Genomic DNA, 24,064 nt, shown 5'->3' on the forward strand with positions numbered 1-24,064 from the left:
TCCCAACAACCACATGAAGGTTCACAACCATCTGTACAGCTACAGTGTACTCACCTACATAAAATCAATAAATAAATCTTTTTGAAAAAAATAGAAGGAAAAAGTCTGAGACCTCAGATTAAAGTTCAGCTGGCATATTAATAATTTTGAAATCCTCTATACTTGTCAGGATTCTTATTACCTATTCTAAAATACCACATTGAAGTTTTGATTTGTTTTGGTTTTGTTTTATTGACCTCACTTACAATTCTTTCTCACAGTTCCAACAGCTTAAAACTTACAATCCCAAACAATTGTTTATAAACCCTTCCAGGCTAAAATAATTAACATATCGCTAGGATCAATTGCAAATAATTTATGAAATGGAGGTAACCTGCGAAAAGGTGATATCAACTTAAGTGTTTTAAACGCATTCAACCTATTTCAAATGCTTTAAATATTTTGTTAGAAAGATAATTTTTTTTGTAGAAAATTTCAGCAGAAAACACTTGTCTTTAGTCCTTTTTAAAAAAGTCACATAGTTTCTATTTGCAAATGTCACTTCCTTGACAGTGCAATAGAAAAAGGCACAACATGTACATTGCATTCTGGCCAATAGATTAGCTCAGCTATTTTAATTATCCATCTACTGCAATATTTTCTTATTTTTGTGTGTGTGTAAATAGCAAAAATCACTGTGTACCCATGTTTTCTTGACTTGAGGTCCAACAGCAGGCATTCTTGCTGAGCAGATGTGTTCCTGTTTGCATGTCCAATGGTTCTGCTTCGGTTTTGTAATCCAGTATTTTGTGTTTTCTAAATAGACTTGTTCAAATCATTAGACCGAAATTTGCTAATTTGCCAAAATAAATATTTCTTCTCAAATGCCAAAAGTTTGAGTCTTTCTGTGACTGATTCTTGCTGTCACATCTTCAGTTTGAATATAAACACCCAGGCCTCAAACTGTCTGCAATCCTAATCCATTTTTTTCAAATGGTTTAGGGTTAAATGTGATCATTTCAGTCATTTTTCTATTGCCCAGAGGGACTATTATTCTTTTACAAAATGCCTATTAGGGAAGACATTGGGAATTCAGAACAATTTTTATTTTTTGCTTATCTTCCCAGGGCCATGAGATCAGAATCCAGATGTTCTGACTCAGTTCTGTGCAGGATTGTTCCCTGGCAAGAGACTTGTGGTTTAACATGGAGGAGAGGGAATGGGGACAGATGTGCCTGGAAGACATACTAGCATAGCCGTCTTTAATATATTTTAATAAATAGAGAACACCAAGTATAGGAAAATGGATGTGCTCTGAATCTTACCACAATCAATACAGTTTTAAAGGAAGCAAAAATTGTATCACAAATTAAAATAAGAGTAACAAGACTATTGAGAAATTAGGTTACCTTGTTTTCTACATGGGGACAAGTTCATCTGAGGTATAATACAGAGGAATGTTAAGAGGGATTCTTCTTCACTTGAGTCATCCTTGGCCTCCCTTCTTCACGAGTTTTCACGAGTTGTCCCTTTCCTGTTTTTTGGTGATTGTTTTTTTTTTTTTTTCCTCCTTCCACATAATCACTTGTAGCTATTTAAAGATAATACCTTTAAATCTGTTTTTGCTCATTTCATTTTTTTTGTCTTTACCTAAAGCAATATGTATATGCCTTATGTTGGGCCAATATTCTAAGACAAATAGAAAATATTGTTTATGCTTTAATTTTTGAACAATTAGCAGCACTATTGTTAAACATTGCTAATCTTTGGCTCATTCCTCCCCTCATATTTGTAGTCTATCATATCATTCAAGATTTTCCCTGAATGCCTTCTCAGGAATTTAAATTTGAACACGTTACCCAACACATGATTTTATATTACTTAAACTGTTTTAGGGAGAAAATGCTACATGAAAATTTCAAAATTAGATTCTAAAAGTTATATGGTTCCCATGACTTATAAAAAAGTACATTTGCATATATAAATATAAAACTATTATTTTAAACACCATAGTTTTAACTACTGCGTTTCTATCCTTTTCTTAAGTTTCATTATGTAAACAACACACATCTCTCTTGGTGCATTCCAAAGCCCAGCATACCATAAAATGCTGTCACAGCCTGTAGTTAATTTAGATGGACATTGTAATTACCAGACTTGAAAGGTTCAGTAATTCCAATTCTGCCTTAGCAGAGTGACCATTACTCACGAAGACTCTGGAGCTCACAAGTGTGATGCTACAGCAACAAGGCACAGCTGGCTTTCACAAGGAAGGTTTACTCTGCAGAATGCCCTCTCAAGAATGCACACACCAAGAAAGAACCATTTGCTGATAGTCACACACACAATACATGGTAGACATGGTATTGAATTGGATGTGTGACTTATATATGTTCTCAGTATGTATTTCTGTGTGAAACTGATGAACTTAATCAATAATTCTGTTGTAGTTAAATAAACAGTATGTGCTTTGCAAAACATCTGCATGTTGGCCTTCAATTGAACTTAAACCCCTGCTCTTTACTAGGCTTATTCCAGACTTTGAAATAGCCTTAGTAATCATCTAACCTGCTTACTATGTATAAACTGGAGGATATACCGTTTACACCATCTTTAACATGTTTTTATCCCATCTTAGCCTTCTGAGTCAAAGACCTTCGTCTTTACATATTAATTATTTTTCATGGGCCTGGGGGTCTCTGGAAAACTTTCAAGTGAGTTTCCCTCATCTGGATCAATGTAGTGTATAGATTCTCTAAGGTAATATACAGATTTTATTAAATATACTTAAAACTATAATTTTAAGCTTCAAATATTCCACTCATGAAAATCAGTGATATCCAAAATAGCTTGTTTGGTTGCGTTGTCAGAATTTGGTGTGTTATAATCTGCCCTCCTATTGGTCGTCTGTGTAAGTCTCCAGCACTTCAGCTTTGCAGAAGTAGTATTTGCTTCCATCAATCTGTAGGTGCTACATGGATGTGTCATAACCCCATTAACATGCAGTATGTATATTTTCAGTTCCCTTGACATCTAGAGAGGTGAGAGGATTTTTTAAAATTTTAAGACTTCAGTCTAAACAGAATTTCTGAGTGAGGGACCCAGTCTTCACTGCTCTAAACTAGTTTTATCACGAAGAATTTCTATGCACTTTTCTTTCTAGTTATTTGTAGTCTCATAGTTTTCTTTTTAACTTGACATTTTCAATGCTTAAGTCAATAGCCATTTTCATAGGTGTGCCCAAGGTCTGTGCTTACTTCATTATCACATGTCCACATATCCGTCCAGTCCTGAATTTGGACATGAACATGTATTACTCACATAATTGTAATAGTCTCATTGTTAATAGGGTGAAAGTGTTATAATAATAATAAAAGAAATTGATAATAGTATTTAACACTATTACAGAAAAATAAATTATATTTTACTATCTGTCTGATTTTTCATGATTCTCTAAAACTTATCATAAGAGTAATGGTTTCATTCTGATACTTAATACATAAAGAGGTCCTTGTTGAAACTACTTCCCTCTGCTGTCTCTCCATCTCTCTCCTTTCCCCTGCTCCTCTTTCTCACTTATAGCTTCCTTTCTGCTTTCCTGTCACATATCTTATTGGCACATAAACACAATTATCACCACAAGCAAAAAATGGGGAACTTATTCTAAAATAATATGACTGGCCTTGGCTGCAAAATGCAGATGTTGGCTTCTACAAATCCCCTATTCCAACATGTTAATAGCTTGATAAAATTTTATGAGAAAAAAAGGGAAATCCTAAGTTCAGATGCCTTTAAAATACATAGGTGGAAATATCAGATAACTAGAGCATCAGGTTAGAACAAAGCTGGACTTTTTGATGAAGTCTTCAGAAACTAACAATACTCTTAACATTAGCATGCTGGAAGCTATTGATCTTTAATATATTGCAAAATGTTTCACCTATTAGTCACAGGAATTTTAGGGATAATCATGAGTAGGTAAGAGGTGGATAACTAAAAAGGCAGCTAACAATAAATCAAGATAAACTGTGAGTTGGGTCTGAGCTTTCAATGTCCCAACCTCTTCTTTCATGAAAGTTCTCACCAGCCACTCAGCCTTGCAGTGCAGCTCAGTCTGAGAGCTTTCATTCACTGGGTCCTACTGCCATGTTTTGCTTTTCTTACCTACTTCAGATCTTTCTCTTTATGATGCCTAAGTTGTTCTATGACCTCCATCCACACACAGCCACATATACACAGGTATAAAATGAAATCTTCCAGTGAATTAATGGGTAAGTGAAATGAATAGACAGAAGTAAAATGTTCTCCGCATATTTATATACGTGTAAACCTTTAGGCATCAGAAAAAAGAAAAAATACAAATGAAAACGTTTTGAGGTTCCTTCTCACTACAATTAGAACAACTGTCTAACTGTCATTAAGGCAATAATTAAAGGAGGAAAAGGTGTAGGGAAAGAGAAATAATTCTTCACTGCTTCTCAGGAGGGTTAAAAATCAATTCAGGCCTTAGGAAAATATTCATGGAAGTTTCTCAAAGCAATAAAGCTAGTACTACTAAAGAACACAGCTATTTTACCCTAATAATTATACAACAAAGAACTGCTACTGTTACCAACTGTCTTTCTTTAATCTGTGAGCAACCATTTTCTATGTTCATAGCTTTCATATAGAAGGGGCAATGCTCCTATTTATTCCACTAAAGAAATCAAAGAAAACCAAAGGTTCAGTTCAATGTGTCTCTCTGTGTGTATACACACAAGCATGCACATAATGTTGTTAACAGCCACTTGTCTGTTCTGCTTTTACATTAATCTGCTTTCTACTGGGGTTTACATAGGGTGTTCTCACTTAAATAGGTTTAGCTCTGAAAGAGAATATTAGACTAAAAGTGGAGTTCACCTTTAAGCTAATGTATACACAAAAGTATTATCAATCTTATGATAATGATTTGCTCAAAATTGTGTGGTAATCTTCCTTCTCCTTCTCCTCCTCCTCCTCCTCCTTTTTTCTCCTCCTCTTCCTCCTCATCCTCCTCCTCTTCCTCCTCTTCCTTTGCAGCATCTACTGCTGCTTTGCACTTTAGCTTTTGTATAAATTTGTATAAAAGCAACTCTGATTTAAAGTGTACTTTCAAAATAAAAAAGATATTACACTCGTAATAGGTCCATTGAAACAATAGTAATTCGAACTCTATTGACAAAGATAAAATCATTTTTACAGGGCATATATACAAGGCAGAAAAATGCAATTGACAAGCTCTAGAAAAAGGATAACCAGAGGTAAGCTGAGTCATGTTCCTACTTACAGCGAGATTAAGAGCTTTGTAAAATGAATTGAGAAGACAGTAATAATGAATTACTGCTCATGTTTGAAGTATCTAATGGTTGTGTAATATTTTTCTGCCTTGGATTAAGAACAAAGAATTCAGTAAAATTCCCCCCATGTCCGTGTGTTCAAGGCTCTTCTGCACTTTCTCTTCTATTACTGGATGGTTCAACTCCTTTGTCAAAGATCAAGTGACTATAGGTGTGTGAGTTCATTTCTGGGTGTTCAATTCTATTCCATTGATCTATCTGCCTGTCTCTGCGTCAATACCATGCAGTTTTTTATCACTATTGATTTGTAATACAGCTTGATGTCAGAGATGGTGATTCCCCCAGAAGTTCTTTTATTGTTGAGAATAGTTTTTGCTATCCTGGGTTTTGTTATTCCAAGTGAATTTGGAAATTGCTCTTTCTAACTCTCTAAGCAGAACACCAATATCTTATGCTTTAAAATCAACATTCAACAAATAGGACCTCATAAAATTGCAAAGTTTCTGTAAGGCAAAGGACATTGTCAATAGGGTGAAATGGCAACCAACAGATTAGGAAAAGATCTTTACCAACCCTACATCTAATAGAGGACTAATATTCAATATATACAAAGAATACAAGAAGTTAGACTCTAGAGAACCAAATAACCCTATTAAAATTGGGGTACAGAGCTAAATAAAGAATTCTCAAGTGAGGAATACCAAATGGCTGAAAAGCACTTAAGAAAATGTTCAACATCCTTAGTCACCAAGGAAATGAGAATCAAAACAACTCTGAGATTCCACCTCACACCAGTCTGAATGGCTAAGATCAAAACTCAGGTGACAGCAGATGCTGGTGAGGAATGTGGAGAAAGAGGAACACTCCTCCATTGCTGATGGGATTGCAGCTGGTACAACCATTCTGGAAATCAGCCTGGAGGTTTCTCAGAAAATAGTGTCACCTAAGGACCCAGCTAGACCACTCCTGGGCATATACCCAAAAGATTCTCCAACATATAACAAGGACATGTGCTCTACTTTGTTCATAGCAACATTTTTGATAATAGACAGAAGCTGGAAAGAACCCAGATTTCCTTCAACAGAGGAATGGATACATAAAATGTGATATATTTATTCTATGGAGTACTACTCAGCTATAAAACACAATGAACTTATGAAAATCTTATGCAAATGGATAGAACTAGAAAATATCATCCTGAGTGTGGTAACCCAATCGCAAAAGAAAACACATGATATAGATAAGTTGATACAGGCCCAAAAGCTCCAAATAACCAGGAAACAATTCATAGACCACATGAAGCTCAATGAGAAGGAAGACCAATAAAGTCTGAAGAAAGCCTTATATGATTATTTAAACACTGAATTTTCTTTGATTGTATATGTTTTAAATTTTAGGGGTAGGCTTTTCCTTCACTGCCTATGCTGACTTTAAACTCACCATCCTTCCTTGGCTTCTGGGTGTGTGCTTGCTTGCATATACATTACTGTTCATTGTGGAATGAGTCAATCAGAGTCATTAGTACATTCCCTTGATTCATGTGCTTTTCCCGGCAGTGGACAGCACTGAACTGAATGTTTCTTCTTGGTGCTATTTAAACAGGACTTGCAGAAACTACCGCCATAATTTACAGCATCTTCTAAGTGTAGTTTTTCTAGTCAGTGAAATTTTTAATCTGTTTTTTTCCATATTCTTCTCTCTATTTAAAAAAATATTCCTTGTATTTTTGAGTAATGCCATGCCTGTCCCTCTGAGATACATTTTGCAAGTTCTTGAGAGCAGATTACCAAAGTCAGCAACCACCCTGTTCCTGAAGACTTATGACTTAATTAGCTGAAATGTTGTATTCTCTGGAGAGGTGGTGGGGAAGAGGTTAAGAACTTATTTGGTAATTTATTAATCCAATTTTTATTCATGCTGGACCAGTCTTGTGTGTGTGTGTGTGTGTGTGTGTGTGTGTGTGTGTGTGTGTGTGTGTGTGTCTATTAAGGTAAGAAAACTAAAAAGTTGGAGATATACACATATATACATTTTTTTCCCCACCTGAGTAGGTTTTGTTGTAGTCTGTCAATAGAGATGATGTAGAGAGGAAAGAATTCATTACATTGTCTACTTTGGAAACGCACTCTGAAAGCCATAGAATCTCTTTCTCATAACAAACTTGCTAAATTGTTGGTGTTTGTTGCCAGTCAGTTTTCCACTTTCCTGGTGCTTTATGGCCATAATGAATCATCATTCCTTTACAATACACCCTGGATAGCCTCATGATAAGGACTATATGCTTAGGTTTCTGTTCTTCTACATTACTTTTAACTTAGGAAATGCTTGTCTTTTCTTATTTCTCTTAAGGTCGGTTCAGTTTAAGATACTCATTCTCAAGGTTTGTTCATTGATTAAACAATTCATTTCCCTCCTAATCATGGTGAATTTTCATGTACTTACTCATAGTTTTCATATTCTCATTTCATGTTTTCATGGCCAAGTCACACTTGTAGAACTTCTTTAATCTATCCTCATAAACACAAGCCTTCATTGCCTTATTTATTCTGAGTAGTGCTTTCGGTGCTTTACCGGGCCAATTTGACACCATTCTGTTATGGCAAGAAAGCTGGATCCAGACCGTCAGTAGCAAAGTGTTTGCTTTGCCATTTTTCTTGGCACTCCCCGGCTTCCTCCAAGTTGCAAAACAGCCTAGTACATGCTCCCTCCCTTGCTCTTTGCCAGACTACCAATTCCAGATGTGGTCAACTGGTGAGCACGGAGCTGCGGGAACAGTGGGGCACATGTTTTGGGCCTTATTCAGGGTTTGTGTAATGTTGAGACAGTGAACACTCACAAGGAACACACCAACACCCCAGTTCTTATTAAGTCCTTACCAAAGTGTCTCAATCATGTTAACATTAATGAGGCAGCTATAAACATTCTTCATCAGAACTTTTAAATGAAAATATGTCCACAGTGTGCCTTTCATTGTATGTTTTCAGAGTTTTGATTTCGTTGATGTACTGTGACCTGTCAGTACCTTCATTGCAGACTTATATAGTGTGGAAGAAGATATAGGATATGCCGATGTCACACTATGATATCTGTGTATAATTATTAATAGGAATGATACTATGCAAAGTATAGATAGTGGGGACCCAAAGATCCCACCTTGACAAGGAGAAACTGTTTGCAATGAGTGGTTACTATTGGAGACTCACTGTCCTTTAGAAGATATGGCATTTATTGGCTGGATCTAAATATACAGTGTGTACATATGGAGAACTTTCAAAGAATAAATAAAATACTTAAAAATCAAAGGAACTATCAAGTTTTATTACTGAAATTTTCTTCTTAATTTTTTTTTTTTGAGATGGCTGAGTATTTAAGGGAGCTTGCTGCTCTTACTACTCGGATGATTAGATCCCAATCAAGGTGTTCAGAGCTACCTGGAACCTGAATGTCAAGAGAGCTGATGTTTGATGGCCTCTACTGATCACCTTGATTACCTGCGTTCAAGTCACATATACACACATATACACACATATACACACATATACACACATATACACAGAGAGGTATATGTATTAGGAAGTTTCTATATATGTTTCTATATGGCTTTTCCAAAGGCCTTTAGTTAGAGCAATCTTTCCACAGATCTATTCTTCTACCTTGCCCTCCTCTCCTCATACATCCCGCGTTCATTCTGTTCCCAAAGTATTTAACCCTTCTTTATAAACTTCCCTCAATTTCTTCATAGCACTATATACGATTTCTCCCGCCTTGGGAGCTTCCTTTCTTTTTTCTGCTCCCTTGTTAGCTACCTAACCTCTGTGGGTATTCTAAAGGGAATATGCTTATTTAAAGCGAAATGAAAATTTGAAACTTGCAGGTAACTAAATGGAGCTGGAAACAACTATTCTGAGAGAAGTAACAGAGATTCGGAAAGATAAACATTGCATGTTTCCTTTTACATATAAATGCTTGTTTGTTAAAGAAAAAAAAACATTAAGTTAAAAAAGGAGTGATTCAATTTTATATTGTTTTCATTCCCTGAATATATAAACTTGTCATTTAGCCAGAAGAGAAATAAAGTCTTGGAAGAAGGTAGCATATTAAGGATAATAAAATCATGCATCGCCTTATAACAGGTTACATTTAACAAATGTATTGTTAGGGAAAGTGGTGAATGTAAGAAGATAAGAAAGAATTTCTACACAAAGTTAGTAATTACAGTATTATGAGATGATGATGGTGATGATGATGATTGATTGATTGATTTATTGATGCAATGAATCCTTAAGCTTAAGGACCTACTTTCATATATGTTTTCTGGTATTACACGAAACATATCTCTATGGTCAATGGTCATGGTAGGATTTACTTTGGAGCATAAGGGGCCGGGTTTGCTCTGCTTTGTGTCTTTGAAGTTGTGCTTGATCGCTTGTATGTCACCAGTCCTCAGTGCTAAGCTTGTGTCTGTGCATGTATGTATGTCAATATTCAACTCTGTCCTATTAGATTGATAGGTTTCTGTAACAAATTAACACAGAATGTAAGCCTAAGGCCTAGACTACAGCCCAGGTGTCAGGAGTAGGGTGCTCATTACTTGAGGCAATGTGTGGAGTTGGGGGAGGGTGGATCATACCATTGGCCAGATCTTTATGGGTTCGATGGAAGGTTCACAATTTCTCATTTTATACGTTGGAAACTGGCCACATTGCCCCAGACTAATCTCAGTATTTATTTATGGCCACCTAAAACTTGCAAGAGAAAACGCTTGTTGAGGTTGAATTTCTGTCACATTGGGAGACCTGTGATTGCAATTTTTTGGCATTAGCTAGATTAAATTCTCATCTTGAGAAGAATATGATTACATTGGCTTTACTCAGATAATGTATATATTTTTTAAAATCAATCACAGGCTAACATCTACCAAGTCTCTTTTTTCCATGTACCATACACTTTTCAGACGTTCAAGAATTCTTACATGGATATTTCATATTTTAGGTAGACAATTATTTACCCTCTCCTCTCCTTTTTCTACTCTATCTCATCATAAATGGGAGCCTGGCAACTAAGTGATGGAAATTTTGTTATCCATTTAAATTTTGTTTGATATCTTCTTGCTATACTCACCAAATCAAGTAATCATGTTGTTGATGAGACAGTTCTGTGTGCATGTAAGTATCTGGTTCTAAGCCTGGTCTATGGGAGGGAGGCACATTTTCAATCCAGCTTTTTTTTTTTTTCCAGAGGAACCATTCACATCCTGTCTCTTATCAACCAGCCTGAAGTCCCTGAGACCTAGTTAGGGCTGTCATTCTAAGGGAGGGGTAGAGGAAAGAGAGATAAGAACACAGGGGAGGTACCAACAGAGGAAGGAAGCTGGATACATTCCTTTGTAAACCCAGCATGTGGGAAACAGCTGGGAGCTTGAATTTAACCTTTGTCATCCCTGGAACTGGAAAAGCACATCTAGTTCACACAGATACTGTTCCCAAATGGAACTTTTATAAATTTATGGCAATAAAAAACATTAAAAAGTGCTTCATAATGAGGTACACAATTAGTTATTGTACAGCTCACCCTACTAACACTCATTCTATTATCATGTGCTAAGTAAGAAACCCTTAGAATGCCAGATGACCTTTAAGAAGGAAAAATGTCTCCCAAGAAGAAAAAGAAAAGACTGAGCTGTATCTGAGAAGAGAAACGCTCATTTATGTATTTCTACTGCATCATCGACATAAAGGAGAAGACAGCATCTGAGTGCATATAACACACTCCTATAAACTGTATTTGTCAATAAAGTATGTGGAGACCTGAAAAACAGATGCTCATTTACCTATGAAATTATACTTATACAATGTGGAGGTAGCATATTTATTCATAAAGTAGACCAGCTCTGCTAGAAACAATGTGCACAGATACTAAAACATGGTCCTTAAATTTATTTCATCTTGCCCCAGGCAGAAGCACTCAGAAATTAATGTTTACTAAGCTTGTAAAATTCAACTCTAGAAAATAGCTAGTAAAATTGAAATCTGTACTGAGAGAAAATGTGTGTGTTCAGGGTGGGGTGACCCTTATGGTATGTAAAGTATGTTAGTCAAGTTTTTCTTTTACAAAATTATATCAGAATTTCCTGTATAAGATTTCATGTATTTTTAATGGAACCTCTTATCTTATGTGAGAGAAAATCTTAAGAATGAAAGCACAGTGTTGAGATTGCTGGAAGATTTACATAGAAAACAGCAAGATGGCAAAGATAAACATAAAACTTTATTTCATAAACCATTGAAAACTTCATGATGAAGATAAACATATGACATTAGCAATATTCAGATCACCACATTTTTTAAAATACCATATTTGGTAAATAACATTTATTTGCCTACTATCATTAAATGTCTTCTCTTAGAATAGTTTCTATTGTAGTAAATTTCCATAAAGAGTTAAAAAGGTAATACTTTGTAATGAGATTACAATATTCCTACTAGACACGACTAGCTAACAAATAAAAACTCCCAGGACTGGGAATGGGTTAAATTCTTCAGAATCATTGACCAGTGAGGTCCTTTAGACCACTAGACATAAAGGCTATTGCCATGTTCTTAGTTATTCTCCAGATTGTGACACAATGACACTATTACTGATAGCATAGCATGCTTGAGTCACAGAATACAAAAACCGAAGCTGGTATTCAAATCAAAGTTTTCTTCCTACTGTCTAAGTTCATAGTTCTAACTGGGAAAAAATAAAGAGAAAAGCAAAAAAAGGAAAGGAAAGGGGAAGGGGAAGGGGAAGGGGAAGGGGAAGGGGAGGGGAAGAAAGGGAGAGGGGAAGAAAGGGAGAGGGGAAGAAAGGGGAAGGGGAAGGAGGGGAAGGGGAAGAAGGGAAAGAGGGGGAAGAAGGGGAAGAAGGGGAAGGGGAAGGGAAAAAGGAAAAAGAAAAGAAAAAAATATGCTACCAGAGGAGCAAAATAACTATCAGGTCTATACATATTGCACATATGTGAACGATGCAAGTCACAATTATGAGTCTCTCAAGAAATGCCTACTGGTCCCATGGAAGCATAAATATCCTTAGAGTCACTAATCACTTTCTGATTCCCTTTAAGGCCCTTTTCACATATTGAAGCTCAAACTTGGAATCGTTATTGGGATCAAGAACCCATTTCAAAACACATTGCAATTTCCGGAAAAGAAGTCACTATTTTTACTCTGCTAAATGGACTCCTAACTACTTATTATAATGATAGATTAGCTCATCTCTTAACACTCACTCTTGAAGTTCTTTTTTTGTACTTGATTATGATCAAAACAGAGACCTACAACCTGCCAAGTCGAAAAGACTTAACCATAGTCAAGTGTTTAGCCCTTAATCAACCCCCTCCTCCAAGGCTAGCTTCCATATTTCCTGAAGGCATTATGAAGGCAACGGAGGAAGAAAGTTAGTCAGTCTTACGCTGCTGTGAACACAGTGCTTAAAATAAGAACTATTTTGGCAAAACATACAGATCTGTCCAACAGTGTCATGAACATGATTGTGATTATCAGCCATTTTCTGGTTGGATTTAAGGCCTGTTTCACGGATAGATGCAGATGCTTAGTAAGGTAAATCTGTGTAAGAACCCTTGTTTAGAGAGCTTGCATGACACAAAAATGAAACTACTATTATTATTCAGCTAAATTCACATAGTATAACACTGCCATCTAAATTCATATCTCCATGTCCATAGGTTAGTGTAGCTCTCATGCGTCATTAGAGAGGTTTTCTAGTGCAGAGGACTGTGCCAATGAGCATCTCATCCATATATTGATAATCTTCATCAACTCACTACCTGGAAAGCCTTTTGGTTCATCCGGGAAATGGAGACAGGGAGATTGTAAGAGTCAGATGTCAGGGAGGACAAGAGTTAAGTGTCTTTAGGACAGAACAAGGTCAGACAGACCTGTACTCATGAGCTTATGATACCTGTAGTTTCCTGCACAAGATAAAATCTGGCAACATTGTAGCCTGGTTTTGTTTGAGCCCCCAACGCTAACAAAGGAGTCATGAAAAACTGGTGAGTTCAAGGAGCAAAGAGCATGATTTCTCTAAGATTATGGTTCATGATAGGTGGGTCATGCTCCATTTGATGTGTCTACACCCAGAAGTACATGGGTAGAAAAAAAATTGAATTGATTAGAAAACAATTAGGAGACAGTAATTGGGAGGTAGGAGGGGGTTATAGAAGTGGGAGAAGTTAGAGGGAGAGTAAAAGTTGAATCTAATCAATACATTGTATAAAATTCTCAAATCGATTAAAATATTATATTGAAGATAATTGGAAAGTGGAGAAACAGTTTCTGGATAAAAGTTATCACTGGAACATGCCATGCTTACACTGATTGTCTTGTTCTCAATGTGGAGACAGCAGGTCATGGAGCTTCTTAGTCTTTATAATTCCATGAACTAGTTCCCATAATAAGCCTTTTTTATTGCATACCTTTCGCTCTATCTTATCTGCTCTGTTTCCCTGCAGAGCTCCATGTGCTCAATTAGTGTATCTAACAAAAGTTTCTTCAAAGGTATTCACATTGCAAAATTCATGCAAAATAAGCCTTTTCCAATGAACTTAATGGTTTAAAGAAATTCATCACGCTGACATTACATGGTCAAAATTTTACCCAGTTCTCATAGATTCAAGGTCAAGAAACTCTCACTGGTGTGATTAAAAGGGAAAGTAAATTGTAAGATCGCCGAGCAGTTTAAGGGCTACAGGCCTGCTGGGTGGCTATTGATTGTCCTAATGGTCATATTTTTATAATTAGGGAAATATTCACTTTTAAAATGGAGACAAGTCAAATGATATAAAGTAAAATCAGGAAGGGATGTTGGCTTATGTGTTATCACCCACTCTTATAATTTTAATATTCATACTATAAAGTAAATCAACATTTGGTCATGCTGTCAGAAATACTGCCTAAGAAGCAACAAGTCTAACAAGCAGATACCTGCTCATACAATTAGCTGTACTGTCATGGGAGGGGTTAACCAGGGTTCCTGTCTGAAGATCTGATAAGGAGAGAAAAACTTAGGAATCCTCCAAGAATGAAATCTATAGTGTGCAACTACTTAGTCCATTTAAATCAATTCTTAACAGTAAGCTGCAGATAGTTCTGTGGCTTAATAACAAAAGACATGTTTGTATGAAACCCAGAGCTGTAACTCACAGACCAACATAAAGCTGCGCATCTGGGACATATTACACATGAGAATATTTACGCTGGCTGAGAACCTGTAAACCGCTCTACTTGTCTAGCTTCTTCCTATCATTCTGTCTCTTCGTTATTTTCTCAGCTGAAACGTCTTTATTTTCTTGTTAAGAGCTTGCAAATACAGCTGCCACTTTGAATAACTTTTTAGTTTTATTCCACCATGAATATTATTTTAATTTTAATGTAAAAAATTCTGCTGTCCCCTCTCATGTCACCTTCTGTCTTGACTTGTTTTCTACCATCTCAAATTCTGTGAAGCAGTCAGGATATTTATTTCATTTTTTTTCCAATAAATACATCCTGTTTCTCTCTACTATCAACCTTTGTAGGTTATATGATTCAAACAGAATGCAAGTTCCCTATATTTATAATAAGCATAAACAAACATGTAAGTAAATACCATATTACAATAGCAACAAACTCAAAGATTCCAATTTCCTCATCTCTCTCCACCCACTTCAGTCTTATCTCTACAACAAAAATCTTCAAATGTGCATTTTTTGACTGCAATTATGATTCAGGTGTCATTTGGATTTTCATCTGCACTGTATCCCCTGAAAATGCTATTGTCAACATTTTCCCAGACTCCCATCTTGCCAAAAGGAACTTCTGCTCCCTGTTGCAATCCATTTCCCAACAGTGTTTGTTAGCAGTGTCCACATCTTTCCTCTTGAAAATAATTTGTATCTGACTTTCAGGAAATTTCAGTCTGCTGACGTTTTACTGATCTCATAGGCTTTCTTTTGCAGACTCCTGGATAATATTCCCATCCCTTCTCAAAGCTGAAAATGATGGAGTGCCACAGGAAACATAACTGGTCCATTTTTGTTTCTCATGTATTCTTTATATACCATTCCATGGCTTAAAGATCCCCAGTTCATGTATGTACTCTAACACACTCCAGCATCTGTCTGCTCTATGGATGTGTTCAATGTGTCTGACATTTTAACCTTAGTGGTGTGACATAATATAAATAACACTCCATTTCTATGATCAAGCCACCTGTACCCAAATTCTTTCCTATTTTAGTGAAAACCTGCTGTACATAGAGGTACTAAGGGCATAAAATACTGTGTAATTATTTTTGAAGCCACATGTCTAATCACCACCATTTCCCTTTTAAATTATATTAAAAATATCACAGATTTTCAATCCTAAATGTTGCAGCAGGTATCACCCTAGAAATAGATGGCCAACACCTTACCAGGATTATTGAAATAATTCCAACATGCTTATAGTTCCTCTTATGCTTGTAAATATATTTTGAAATAAACTTTAATAAAAAATTACAAATAAGTAAAAAGTATATTGTCTGTAAGGCATGTGATAGCATTAGAAAATATGATTTAGGTGTTCAAGGCGAGGGCTTGTTGGGTAGAAGTACGTATTGTACAAGCATGAGAAACTGATCATAGGTCCCCACATTATAGAAGGGTGCTGAGACTGGGAACAAAACCCAGAAATGTCAGTTCTTAGTAGATAGAGGTAAGAGGATTGTTAGCCAATCTAACTGAAAATGTAACCTCCAGGTTGAGTAAGAGACTCTGTCTCAAAAGAATACAACAGAGGGTAATTGAGAAAAAAAAAATCAGTGTTCTTCTATCTCCTTGGCACATGTGTACAGGAATGTGGACACCCACATATAGTACACATACCACATATATACACTATAACATAAACAGTTAAATGAAAAAATTTAAACTAAATGACAGTAATGTAAAATTTAAATTCCAATGATGGCTTCTTACCCTATCTCAAAGTCAGTTATTAAGTTTTCAGACTCTTTGTCTCCTCAATGTTTTTACTATATTCCCGTTTTTCCATGTGTCTTTATATTTTCCTGTTCTGCATCTCTCATTTTATAAATTATGATATTTGAGACTTGATCTTTATAAATTCTTCCAATTAAATTTAATATGATCCAGAAAGTCAAGAATATTGGTTAATCCAGGAAGTAGTGGCTCATGCCTTTAATCCCAGCACTTGGGAGGCAGAGGCAAGCAGATTTCTGAGTTTGAGGCCAGCCTTCTCTGGCCAGCATAGTCTACAGAGAGAGCTCCAGGACAGCCAGGGATAGACAGAGAAACCCTGTCTCAAAAAAAAAAAAAAAAACTAAAAAAAAAAAAAAGAAGAATATTGGTTAAAAGATGCATAGCAAAGAAGGAAAGTGAAAAATAAAATTAGTTTGACTGTTTTTAATAGTATTTATATTCATGTATATTTTAATCATACATATATTTTTGTACACACAAATGTAATTCAGTTTATTGATTTCATTTGCTTCTGTTTGGTAAATTTCAATGATCCTTATATATTTCCAAAGTATTCTTGGCCTTCAGAATATCACCAGAACAAAACTGAGGACAAAAAAAATAATAATAAAGGGCATAAATAAGATTCTTTATTCTGCCACTGTTCCTCTAATCTTTAAATTCTGAAAATATATGAATAAGATGGATGGATAGATACATAGATAAAAGATGCATAATGAATCAACTCTTCTGAAAAAGAAGTGTGCAGATTTATTTAAAAGTTGGAGACAAGGAGCTTGGATGATGTACTTCCGATCTAAGCCCCAAAAGGTCTAAAACCCAGGACACTTGGTAGGTTTTAGGACTGGTCTGAAGACTGCCAAGTTCCAGACACAAACTAGCCAATTTGTGAAACTGAGGCTGGAGGAGAGAAAGGCCAATGTCCCAGATGAAGTAACTGGAGGAGAAATTATCTGTTCTTTTTAGGTCTTATAATGACTGGTTCTGCTCCATTCCAACTACAGGGGACAATCTGTCTTATTCTTTACAATTTTGATTATAAAAAGCAAAAACAAAAAACAACATAAGCAAATGAAACAAGCAAACAGCCCCTTCGATACAGGATAGAATAATTCCTGTCTAAATGTCAACCACCATGACTCAAGCATATTGATATATGAGTCAGCTGGAATTCATTATTCACAAAATATCCAGGTTTCTTCTAAAAAGATAGAAAGAAACATACAACAAAAACAGAAATGCAAACAAACAAAAAGCAAATAGGGTGGTTTTCTTTCAGAAGCACACACCTAAATTAGTCTCCTCTATTAGTAAGGAGAACATCTCAAGAATGTCTGTAAATTCACAGAGCTTCTTATCCTCTAGCACCGGGCTGGCATGATGTCACTTCCTCCCATCACCTACCTCACTTCTGTAACCTAGCTGGGTTTCTGTCTCTTTCTTCTATGATAATTCCCTAGCATCATTTTCCCTGAGCCATCTGAAAAGTAAGAACTTTTATTCATGGTTCCACAGTCACATGCTACCACTTCAAGAAGATCTTCTCATACCATTTGTTTAATTTGTACTCTAGTCCCCTACTCTGTTCCTTGCTGTTTATTGTTTATGTCCTGTCACTTAGCTATGTAAGGAGGAGTGATTTTAATGAGTAGAACCAGAAGCAGTCTTCATTAAACTTTCCCTAGAGTGAAAATATTTAAAAGAAAGAAGAGTATTACTTAAAATCTATTGATAATGTGTACTTCTGTTTTATTTGTATATAGACAAATTTTGTTCTGGTGTTAGAATGACTAGGTCAAGAAAGAATTCAAAATCACTACCACTTTTTGCTCAAAATGTCCAATGTAACTGTAATGACTGTCTTTAATCATGGTGGTTGCAATAAATCATGTGGTGTTGTGTGTGTATACCAATTTCGTCTTCTATTTTGTATATAGAAAAGCAATTCTTTACATTTTCACAAAACTTGATAATGAGAAAGAAAAAAAAAATCAATCTCCTTTGTGCCTTATGACTACTTGAGGCTTAAACCTATTTAAAAATGGATTCATTGAAATAGTTGGATTATATATACAAAGTAAAACAGGCTCACCATAACTCCAGTGATTCAAGGTTCAGCCCTTTTCATCTATTTTCATAATTTGGCAAAAAAAATCTTTTGTTTTAACTAATTGTCTTCTGGTAATCAATATAGTGCAAGATAACACCTGTTATACTGCAAGAAACAAACTACAAATAACTTAAACTGCAGAATAGTTCTCATGCATACAGTTGGAAAATCTAACTCAAGTGATCACTGAATAACACAACACCACCATAGACCGAAACAATGTCTTTTGTCTAAAGTCCAGTTCACCAATATCTGTCTGGGGGCCATTGTCCAAGTAGTGCAAGACTGGGTCACTGTAATTAGTGTGACATACATACCACTGCTCCACTGTTGTCCCAGCCCATAGCCAATGCCTACAGGCATCAAGTTATAAAAATTCAATTTATAAAGTTTTCTCATTTCATTTTCTTGGCTGTGCTCTTGGATATTATCTCTTTTATCTTGTAATCATCAGTGAACTATAACTCAGACATCCAGAAGTCCGACATGAAATAGAGCTGAATAGAGGTCATTAGATCTACAAGTCTGACAACAGTAGCTGTTCATTTTAATTGAGCACTAAGTGAATTAAAATTTAATTCAATAAGCCAGAAACAACCGAAGAATACCACATTCATTGTACTTTACCACAGTGGTGAAGTGGCTTCTTGTCCCTCTAGATTGTCTTCATCCGTTTCAGAGTTTGCTTATCTCCATGCCCCAGCCCTAATGAGAAGAGATCTTCACAATACTTTACCATTAGGAATACATCCAAGGACACACAGAATAGGCAAGAGTACTTAAGGTGTACCACACTTCTTTTATTATAGGATATGTTTAAGACTAGAATTAAACTCTTGGTTTATGAAACTGTAATATTTGGATGCATATTTAATGATTACTGGTTTGACTATTCTAGCAAGTGGCAACTCTTCAGATCCCATAATTCATTCACACCAGGAGTGTGCTTTCATCCACAACCTTCAACCGTAGCTGGGAAAGCCAGAGGATCGCAAGGGGTAGCAGATAATTTGGAGGAAAAGTTGAGCCACTTCCTATGAAATCATTAAACCAGAAAAGAAAGGCGGCTTTGGCGTCATCTTTTGTGCCTTGACCTAGTGGCTGCCCATGCTGCAGAGGAAGGGCAAACCCTATCAGTAGCTTAGCAACCAGTACGTTTTCCTTCCCACTTAAGGTGAGTTTCTATTCAGTAGCAGTTTCCGGCACTACTGACGCCCGTCTGAATGAGCAGCTTCCTTCCTCTTCTGGAAGAGGAAGATCCTATAATTATGCGCTTATCCATGATCTAGATGTCAGGGATTAGACCCCTACAAGCAATATCTCTTCCAGTTGGCTGCATTCCAAAAAGTGCTCACAGTTTGTGAATTAGAAAGCCTATAAAATGCCCCATATCTATAGTTCCTTTATCCTCTTTCTATGATGCTTGCAGCTTATTTGAACCCCCCCCCCTTTTTTTTTCTTTCTAAGAAGCTATCTCCTGGCTAGATAGCTGTAGTGGTGAGACAGAAAACTGAAAAGGAATCAATAGAAATCCATAAATTTAATCATATTAAGCTGTAGTTCTTCTAGAAGGACAGAAATAAGTATGGACAATCATGTGTATAATACTATGGATGAAGGGAATTTAAGCCAATGCTTCCTGATAAATGAATGAGTTTAGATAGTTTATTGATAATTGTCATCTTAGAATAAAATTAAAATAACATAATTTTCAAGTGAGTCTTAAAACAAGTTAAGACATATAAATTTAATTAATTTTTATTTTGCTGAGAAAAACAGCATGAGAAACATATTTTTTTGTTTTCAAAAATCCTATTTAAATTTAAGGGATTCACTTTAAAGGTAGCACAGTGCTTTGCAATTTTTAGTACTATACTATAGTATAACTAACATTTCTCCTTTTGCTTACCACCATCCCCAAATGTTCATATACCCATTCCCCTGTTCTAATTCATAGATCCTTTCCCTCATTAACCATATTGCATGCATATGTAAAATGTATGAATCTCATATTTCATAGTAACAGAATTTTTGAAAAATTTGAACCAGATCTTAAGTATATTCTAAACATAGCCAAAAAGTTTTACTTTACAGAAAATAAAATATTTCTTTTGATTATAGATTTGCATGCATGCAAATAGAGATAAACTTGGTTTGATCACCATTTCTGAAACCTCCTAGTCACAGATCCTGACTCTCAAAGTCAACTCTCTTCTAATGATGTATTCACACTTGCTTTATATTTGTTTAGCTGCCACTGTATTCAAAGCCCTCTTCAGATGACACTAGGAGCAGAAACTGCATGAAATACTCTGGTAGATGCATGAGGCTCAGATCAAAGATACTGCCTTTATTTGGAGAAGCAACGTTCACTCTCCTAGAATATAGACTGGCTCAGTATCACTTTTCTTTGAACTCATAAATATGAAGCACAACTGGCGAGTGCTCACTTCTTTGATTGATTCCATTCTGTCTTCCTAAGGGAATATATAATATAGGTTTCTTTAGCATGCACATCACATAACGCATCTGTGTGGCTAGGAGATGGTTTCCAGTGATTTAGTTCATTAGAAGTCTGAGTGAGTCAGAGGAAATGTTTTGTCAGTTACAGTTCATTATTAACTGAAGTTAAGTACAGAGAATGATCCCAAATAATCGGCAAAGGGCATAGATTAATCAGCTAAAAGGACTTCGAATTCAGCTTCACATCCCCAACTAGGAGGAAATTCTGTCTGTGGTGAGCAGCTTCGCACTGAGATATCTAGTCTCCCTTTCAACATAGCCAGTTTGGCAGATGTTGGAGTTTGGGTGTTTCCTAGCCCCTTCTATACATATACCACAAACAATTTGTTCTCTCTCTTTGAGTCTCTCTATCTCTGTCTGTCTCTCTCTCTGTCTGTCTCTCTGTGTGTCTCTGTCTGTCTCTGTCTGTCTCTTTGTCTCTCTGTCTGTCTCTCTGTCTCTCTGTCTGTCTCTCTCTGTCTGTCTGTCTCTGTCTGTCTGTATCTGTCTCTGTCTCTGTCTCTGTCTCTGTCTCTCTCTCTCTCTCTCTCTCTCTCTCTCTCTCTCTCTCTCTCTCTCTCTCTCTCATGTCTTAGCTTGTTCCCTAGTTGTGATTATCTGGTTAAATCATGCTGCCTTGTCAGGATTCATGTCTTCCTGTCTCTGAATCACATAGTCCCTGGTACATTGTTTAAAGTGTGTAAAGTTCAGCATGTTTGTCACCAATTGCATGCACAGCTGTTTCCCGTGTCCCATACTTTTTGACACATATCACGTGTCCATGATATTTGCAAATATACCAGCTAATCTGTAGCAAGAACAACATTATTAAAAAGAGTGTATTTAACCAATAATCATTAACTGCACATGAGCCAGCCTTCTAAGGAGTGATACCAAAGATATGAGGCAAGTTTTAGTATCCAATAATTCTGTATAGATGAGTATGGAATTAATTACTTTACTCATTAGAAATGAAGCTGTTTTATATTTTAATATTTAACGTTTTAATATTGAAACATTATGTGGTAATTATTTTACAGAAATATGACCAGCTACTGCTGTGAATGTTTCTTCATTTCTCACCCAAGTGCATAATAAGTCTGAGTAAAGATACTTAGCAAAGTAAACACTGTATTTTTGAATTTTATGAGCATTCAAATTACTGAACAACAGAATTCAGAGTAGTATAAATTTCATTGACCACTATCAAGCAATTTTTAGGTTGAATCCAATATTGAAAGTATATTGTGATATGATCTAATAATTTGGTTTACTTAATAAGCACACATAAGCTATATGTAGCTGTTCCATTAGCAAGTATATATATATATATATATATATATATATATATATATATATACAAACTTTACATAGAGTGTTAACAAATTGTGTATCTGTATTAGTACATATATTAATATACACACATACACATAGGCACATATTCTTTTTATTTAGAGAACCCTGACTAATAATTAATATGGGGGTATATTAGTGGTTTGAATGAGAATGGCCCCATGTGCTCATATATTGAATGCTTGGTTCACAGTTTGGGGAACTGTTGGGGAAGGATTGGGAGGTGAGACCTTATTGAAGGAGGTATGATTCAAGGTTTCAAAAGCCCACACCACTTACAATTATTTCTCTTGGCCTTGTGCTGGTGGATCAATATCTATGCTCTCAGGTTTTGGACCAGCACCATGCTTGCCTGTCTGCTGACATGCTTGCCTCCATGGCAGTCATGGACTCCAATCCTCTGGAACCCTGAATCCCAAATTAAATGTTTTAATTTATAACTTGTCTAGATCAAAATGGAGGCTTAGCACAGTAAAAGAAAAATAATTAGACATATATAGAAAATAACTATACCTTATAATTAATAATGTATTGATTGATACATTATTAGTCAAGATTAAAGCATCAACGATAGTAAATATGAGAAAACAAATTCCTATGTGAAAGCAATTTGTGAAATATCATCTAGACAGCATTACAAGCCAGCAAAGATGAGAATGATTTGGGTGGAAGCACATACACACACTAGTATTTATTTGTGCTTGAACACCTGGTCCCAGCTGGTAATACTGTTTTTGAAGATTCAACTTAAAAGATGTTGCATTCTGGAGGAAACTGGTCACTGAGGGTAAACCTTATCAATTATTGCTTTGTTTTGGTTTCTGTTTAATCTCTAGTACATTACTGGAGGACCACAAGATTTAACCAGTCATCCCAGGCTTCCCTTACCACAGTTACAAGTTATGACTATGATCTTGACCAGAGGCATTATTCAGAATTAATCTTCCCTCTCTCTAGTTGTATCTGTTGAGAGCCCAGAACACTGAGTACAGGAATATTTGAAGGTATAGCCACCTGCAATTGTGTTACAGTTCTTGAGTTTTCTTTCTCATCACTATACTACATGTCTCACACAAGTGAGTGCTTATGTATTGTAGATGTGTTCTTCCTAAAGACAAGAATGATCAACTGGATCGTTATTAAGTACTTGGGACTAAAGTTGAAAATATACACTGTAGGATCAAGGACTTGAAGAGAAGTCTTAGAGATTGTTTCTACTTCTTAGACTATTGGGCCAATACATAATACTGCCTTGCTCATAATGGGAGTACAAATTTACTGTATTATTAATTTATCAATGTCACCATAGATTTCATGCCATGCAAGACTACTTTTAGGTCACCATCTAAATTAGCTTGTCTTGTTTAGAAATAATGCTTCAATTTTTATTGGACTTCACAGGTTCAAGGGGTCATGCTTCTGGGAGAGTATCAGTTAGTCAGTGGTGTCACTAGTATGGTTGTTATGATTTCAGGAAAATCTATGGCCCAAAGACCATCAAAATGTGGCTCCAACCATCCTCAAGACATACAAAGTGTGGAGCAGTGTGTAGGGTAGCCATTTAGCCACTGAATCAATTACTATCTCTGAGAACAGCAATGTGAATTAAAAGCCTTTCAGTAATTACATATTTTCATGATGTTTCTGAGAATGGGAACTTCTGCCAGGTCCTATTATAGCAGACTGGATGCCACAAAATGAAACAAAATAATGTCTGATCATGTTAAGCAAAAGACCAATTTCTTTTTTATTGATAATGATTTCATAGCACATTTGGAAAAGCAT

The 24,064-nt window shown here is 35.9% G+C and overlaps 1 long non-coding RNA gene across 1 annotated transcript in view; it reads left to right on the top strand.

Moving 5' to 3' along the window:
- The window catches only part of Gm32357, a 33,955-nt gene that overhangs the window by 6,367 nt on the left and 3,524 nt on the right, over positions 1-24,064 (top strand). The window contains exon 3 of the long non-coding RNA XR_385003.3: positions 5,200-5,258. This is a non-coding gene — a long non-coding RNA (predicted gene, 32357). The remainder of the gene's footprint in view (positions 1-5,199; positions 5,259-24,064) is intronic.

This window comes from Mus musculus, chromosome 16 (genome assembly GCF_000001635.26).
Source record: "Mus musculus strain C57BL/6J chromosome 16, GRCm38.p6 C57BL/6J".
NCBI lineage: Eukaryota > Metazoa > Chordata > Mammalia > Rodentia > Muridae > Mus > Mus musculus.